Here is a 6104-nt window from a genome sequence, read left to right on the forward strand (position 1 = left end):
TAGAGCTGAAACCCGTCATGAACTCCTTTAAAACAGTAGGATGTGATGACTCGGGCATGGACAAATCAGGAATGTGCACAGCCAGCCAGCGGACATAATTGATGTGGTCAAGGGCAAAGAACCATGGCATGAACATTGTCAGCGACTCTATATACTTCTTGAAGTCAGCAGAACGGATTGAGTTAACAAGCTGAAGGACAAACAGCTGCAATTTCAAAACCAGCATCCAGCATGCAAACTTTGGCTGATCTTTCTTCATCTTGATACTCCAGTCTTCAAAGCTGGTCGATGTTGTCCCCTCCACCAATGTTTGAATGTAAATGAGATTGTTATTTACGCTGTACTTTTAGTTTGTTGACTGAATTTTTGCACTTTTTATGCCACAGTGCTGTATGCTGTTGTAACGCTGCCCAGAAACCCTGTCCTTCGTCTAACTTGGACAGGTCAACATGGATGGGACATGAACCAAGGGTGTGGAATTCTTTAAGTCTCTCTGCCACATGGACATACCCAGCACCATCTCCCCTAGCAGATCAAATTTTAATGAAAAGTTCTTTAGTATCAGTCTAGCATAAAGCACAAAGGTCTCAGTTGATTTTTTTACATCCTCTTTCATCCTCTCCTCTTGTTTCAAGTAAATCAACGTCAACGCGATTGAATCTTTGTGCCATAGTGGTTAACGAAGAAAAAAGTGATATGGGTGTGTATTTTTTTTATTGTTGATCCATGGAATAGTAGGTTGATAAAGTTCATTTTTGAATTTTTTTTATATGCTTAGTTTATGTGAAGAAATAAGTTTGATTTGTACAATTAAAAACCATACACAACGTGCATTACGATAAAGCTCAGTCATCATGTCCGTTACTGTATGCAAATGATGTTATTCTTTCTCTTATTTAACACATTGATGGAACAGAAACACTTATTTCAAAATAAAAGTAAAACACTCACTCACAAATAAAGTCTAAAAACGAAATGTTATGGTTGTTTTGTCATCAATCGTCAGATCCTGCATTAGATGTACACAAGGAATTAGTAGGTTATGGTCGCTATGGAGCAACTTTTTCGCCTATTTTGCTAGCCCGAGTGGTGACCCCAGACCTGCCACACGCGTTGTTATTGATGTGATTATTTTTAATTTCTATACATGTACTCTATAGCGCTTATGACTATTTAATTGTAATGCGTTAGTCCTTTTGGCTAAATTAAAAAAAATATTCACAACAGTTGCGCTTTAATCGTAGTAAAACGGCAGCTCTGTGAACTATCAACACAGCAAAGGTCTACCGGAAACGTGTGTGTGGAGTTTTCAAGCTTGAGTTTTCAGCGGGGAAAAGTGTTGTCTGCTACATCCGGCATGGCAGGCTGGGTTTTTTTGTATGGTGCGCGGTTTTGGTCAAAAAGCAAAATGAGTGATTTTTAATTAGCTCGCAGGCCTAATTAAATGACACAAGTAAATGGATCCCCCTCTCAAACAACTATTTTATACACATACAATTTAATGTGCATAGCCAAATGTCTCTAACACGCAGCGCAGTTAAAACGGATTAACGAAAGGGACTATCGTGGTTGTAGGCCTACACTCCAGAATTTCAAAGGTGTGGAAAAAGTGTGCAGGGCTATTAAACGGAAGCCTCACTTGTTTACAGCAAATTCAAAAGTTACGTGGTTCCGAAGTTTTAGGGAGCGAAAGTGATGGACTTTCTCAAATATAATATGTATAGATTCTCATTATCATTATTATCATAGTTGAAAATTTTATTTTGATTACTATTACTATAATTCCTGGATTCTCTCCAAGTACACATGTCTCCCAGATACGCTCATATTATGTATAAAAACTCGATCACTCCTTGGACGAAGCACTGTAATGTGCTATATCCTTCATATCTTGTTAGTGATAAAACCTTTTAGTTCTTTAGTCCAACACTTGCAGGATTTAATGAAGCTCACGTTATCTTACTGATAGCCATCTGCATATGATAAGGTTTTGTGGAGCATAGATGTCATCGCCTTATCGGTTTGTTTTAACAAGAATGCATTCAGAGTCGTAAACTGCGCAGAACGTTTGTTCTTAGTCTCAAGCGGTTAGGCTACCGGGCTATTTTGTTCGTGAGATTGCGGATTCGAGGATTTGAAGCTCAGCTCTTTTCGACTAATATGTCCTTGGGATAGGCACTTTATATTGTTGGAGATGGGCAATAAAATCTGAGGTCTGCCGTTCAGATTACATGTACTTTACAGTATTGCCCATTTTTTCAAGAACATGTATGAATACAAAGGAGACATGGAGAAACACAATACGCCTTGACGTATACAGCTCTGATGTAACACACATTTTTTTCCTCGAGTACTCATGTACAAATGTGCGTTCGGTTCCGTTCTTTGGTCTCTGTTCATCAATGCCACTTTTCAACTGGGACAGTATAGCTCTTCGGCGTATAGTAAGATGTCATAGTACAAATCTGAGGAATAATAATATGGAATGGTACCAAGACAGTAAACAGAAAAAAGCGTCTCTTTCTGCTTTGGGATCCTGGACTCAAAACAAGTGGCCTGTCTCATTTCTCAGCTATTCACACGTGACTTGAAGCGTTTTGTTGGAATTCTATAGGGGGGAATCCATGCTTTGCATTTTGCAACAATGTCTGTATGTCTCTTGGGTCCAGGGCGTTAAAAGGGTTAAGGAATTCTGAGGCACAACTTACTCGCTCTCTTTATTGCTCCTCAGTTAGTTAATGTAGTATCCAACGGGCAACCACTTCATAATATTATGGAGTTCTCCACAAATCTGTCTGCCCCGCTCAATATCAGTCGTAAGGCGCACTTTACTATTATCAGCTACAAGGCTTGAAAGGCAAAAAAGTTACTTTCCATGAAATTTTTGTTTTTTAGATATATTAAAAGTTTGATGTTTTCTGCTTCATTTAAGATGAAAACAAACGACTAGACCTATAATCTACTATAAATATTTTATTTTGATTTATTTTGGAGGTGTGTGTGGCTTGTTATGAGCTTGAGTGACGAGATAAAGAATTTGGACCTTGTTAGTGTGTAGGTGTGATATTATTTTTAGAATCATTACCTCATGGCCACCTTTGCTTCAACCAAAGATTCTTCTCTAGTGGAAAATCTTTGCTAAAACGTTCTTCATTCGCAATTAGATTTTGACCCCTTTTCGAGCATGAATGGTCTGAAATGCAAACAACTCTGATTGGTAAAACGAAGTAAAAACGGTAACTTCTAGCTCACTTCAAGCTTGTGTACGTAAACAGCTGACTGTGCTGGTGTGCACTGCTAGCTGCTACCGTCTGTTGATCTTTCAGTTTTTCACCTTGATTGACTTTAACAAATCTTTTTGTTGTTGTGTTTTAGAGCTTTTACAGGATTAATTAACCTTCCTCTAGATCTCTCAGGGCGGACTCCATACCAAGAGGCCACCGAGGCGGTCTATGTGCATGTGTGTGTGTATGTGTGTTGGTGTGTTCGTATGAGTGTGTGCGTGTGTGCGTGCGTGTGTGTGTGTGTGTGTGTGTGTGTGTGTGTGTGTGTGTGTGTGTGTGTGCGTGTGCTCTCGTGTGTCTATTGTGATATTGCAAACATATAATCAGGTAGCGTAAACACCAGGTAAACATCAGGTAAGCCGACTGGCGGCCTTCCTGGCGGCCTTCCTGGCGGCCTTCCTGGCGCGTGTTTTCGGTGAAATGGGGGTAATTGAGATTTATGTTCCTTTGTTTTTTTGTAATAAATCACCAAATGCTGAACACTTTGAAAAAGTTCAGATTTTGTTCGTTTTAATAATGTAAGTTGTTTGTATATCCGGGTATTTGGAGCTGGAGAATCGCCGTGGAAAGGGAAGCCCCTCGAGGTCGGAATGCGAGGTCCCCCGGTTCAAAATTGACACCCATGCTTTCGAATGCTTTGCAGAAAGATTGATGATTAAATACCGTCTTTTCATTAACGGAGAACTATACAGCTTTGAGCGTGGTTTCTCGTGGATATTACTTTTGGACTTGGGCGTTTAGATAGAAAACCTTGAAAAAAAGGGTCTAAGTTTTCAAAGATCATTTTAAACACGAAATGTGTAAAATACCGGCTAAAAAGATGTGAATAGAAAGAACAATTCTTTTCCTATCAGAATAAAGTCATCGGTTTAGAATTATTTTGCCTGAATCCTTCCGCAAAACTACCGGGAGCACTCAGTATACTACAGTATTGAGCTCACTGGCTCGCCGCGAAGGCTGGTGCGACGCCGGCCGAGACAATGCTCGGTGTTTAAAATTTAAAAAAAAATAAAGACAGATCATCGTGTTTGAGGCAATAAAATGCTGATTTGTAATGATCTCACTGTCTTGAAAATTATTAGGTTCAATTTTTATGTTATAGTGATTTTACTCTTTTAATGTAGAGATGTTTGGTGCACTTGGTACTCTTTTACTATCTGTCAAACCTGGGGTTGCAGCTAGTTAACGACTTCAGCAATATTTTATTGATATGTCAAATTGAAACAGCTGCTATTCTCTTAAACATTGATTGGGAGGTAAAATTATGGTACCAAAATTCTCAAGAGACATAGGCCTTTCATATGAAACAGATGAATTTGACATACAGCTATTTTGAAAATTTTGTGTCTGGTACCTAGTATAATGCTAATATTTTGTTGCATTTGACGTGAAGTAAATTCTCGTTAAATTTTGTTTGGCCCATAAGGTTTTTTCTCTGTTAATGAATAGTTTTCTACTTTTGTATGTTACCTTGTAGAGGCATAGCCCAGATAACTGCTAACTTTCAAGTCTCTATCTCAATTCTAAGACCCCCATTGCTATGGAAACATGTTGCTCAACCTCGGTGGCCATTTTCTCCTTTTCGTGTTTCCTCACTTCTAACAATTAAAAGTTCTGTATTTTTGTGAAATATGGTCATATTTACTTCATTTTTGTTTTAAATTGTAGGGAAAAGGTGATAATTTTTTAAAAATAACGTTAACTCAGTTTTGAAATTTCCTTCATATGCCTATGACTGATATTGACCGGCAGGGACACAGATAATATTTTGCAAGTACCACATAAAAGTCCAGACATGTTACTAAATTTTGGCATGAATGTACGTTTTTCTAGCGCAATATTATTATTATTATTATTATGGTGCCGTATAACATCAACGGTTTTCTCGTTCACAAAGGAATTTGAGCTGCAAGAACGTGGGCCAGAAAACGGTGTCTCCCCCTTCTCTGAATTCTTTTATCCAACGAAAAATAGTATCATATGAACAAGCAGACTCTACATAGACACATTCCATGAATCAATTTGATCGATTCGCCAAGTTTACATCGCCTACACCGATTAAAAAGAGGATGTTTTTCTAGTGAACTTTATATCTTGCTTCCTCCAAGTAGGGACAAACCGTCCTTTGTTTGCACCGTTATAAAATGATCAAGAGTGAAGTCACTTGTCGCTCCAATGATTGGTTTGAGAGCTTACATGTTACAGATAAATTGTGTGCATTGCTTTTATAACTAAATTTTAAAGTCTTAAAGGTTCAATGTCAACTTCCATTACTTTCTGATTCACCCTCGTAGTTTATGTTTTAAATACTTTTTATCTCGGAGTCTAAGAGTGTTTTTTGATTAGAGCAACATCAAGCACTATTGAACTTTTGAACTCCTTTATCGTTCCTTCAGTTCCATTAGAAGAAAATCACAAAATTTAAAAAAGGGATAAATCTATATTTTAATATTCCTGATGTAGCTCCAAAAGAGGAAATGTTTAACAAATCTGAAAATCCGAAATACTTTAAACAGTTGCTGACCAGACTTGGAAGTGCTGAAAGACCTTGCCCGCTCCCGGCTTACTGGGCCATCTCCTGTTTTTATTTGTAGCTTTATACAAAACCTTTCCTTCCAGGTTTGAGTCACCGGGGTCTTTTGTGTAGCCATTATAGTTTGGACAACACCAAAAGGACAACTAGTCGACCTCATTACACAGAAACTAAGTGGCATATTGCCCGGATTTTTTTCCCCGCAAAAAAACTAAAAAATCTCGATTTTTGTGCATATGCGAGAAATATTATTATAAAGAGGTGTTTTTTAAAATATAATAATTAGT

This window comes from Aplysia californica, unplaced genomic scaffold (assembly GCF_000002075.1).
Source record: "Aplysia californica isolate F4 #8 unplaced genomic scaffold, AplCal3.0 scaffold00569, whole genome shotgun sequence".
In the NCBI taxonomy this organism is placed as follows: Eukaryota; Metazoa; Mollusca; class Gastropoda; order Aplysiida; family Aplysiidae; genus Aplysia; species Aplysia californica.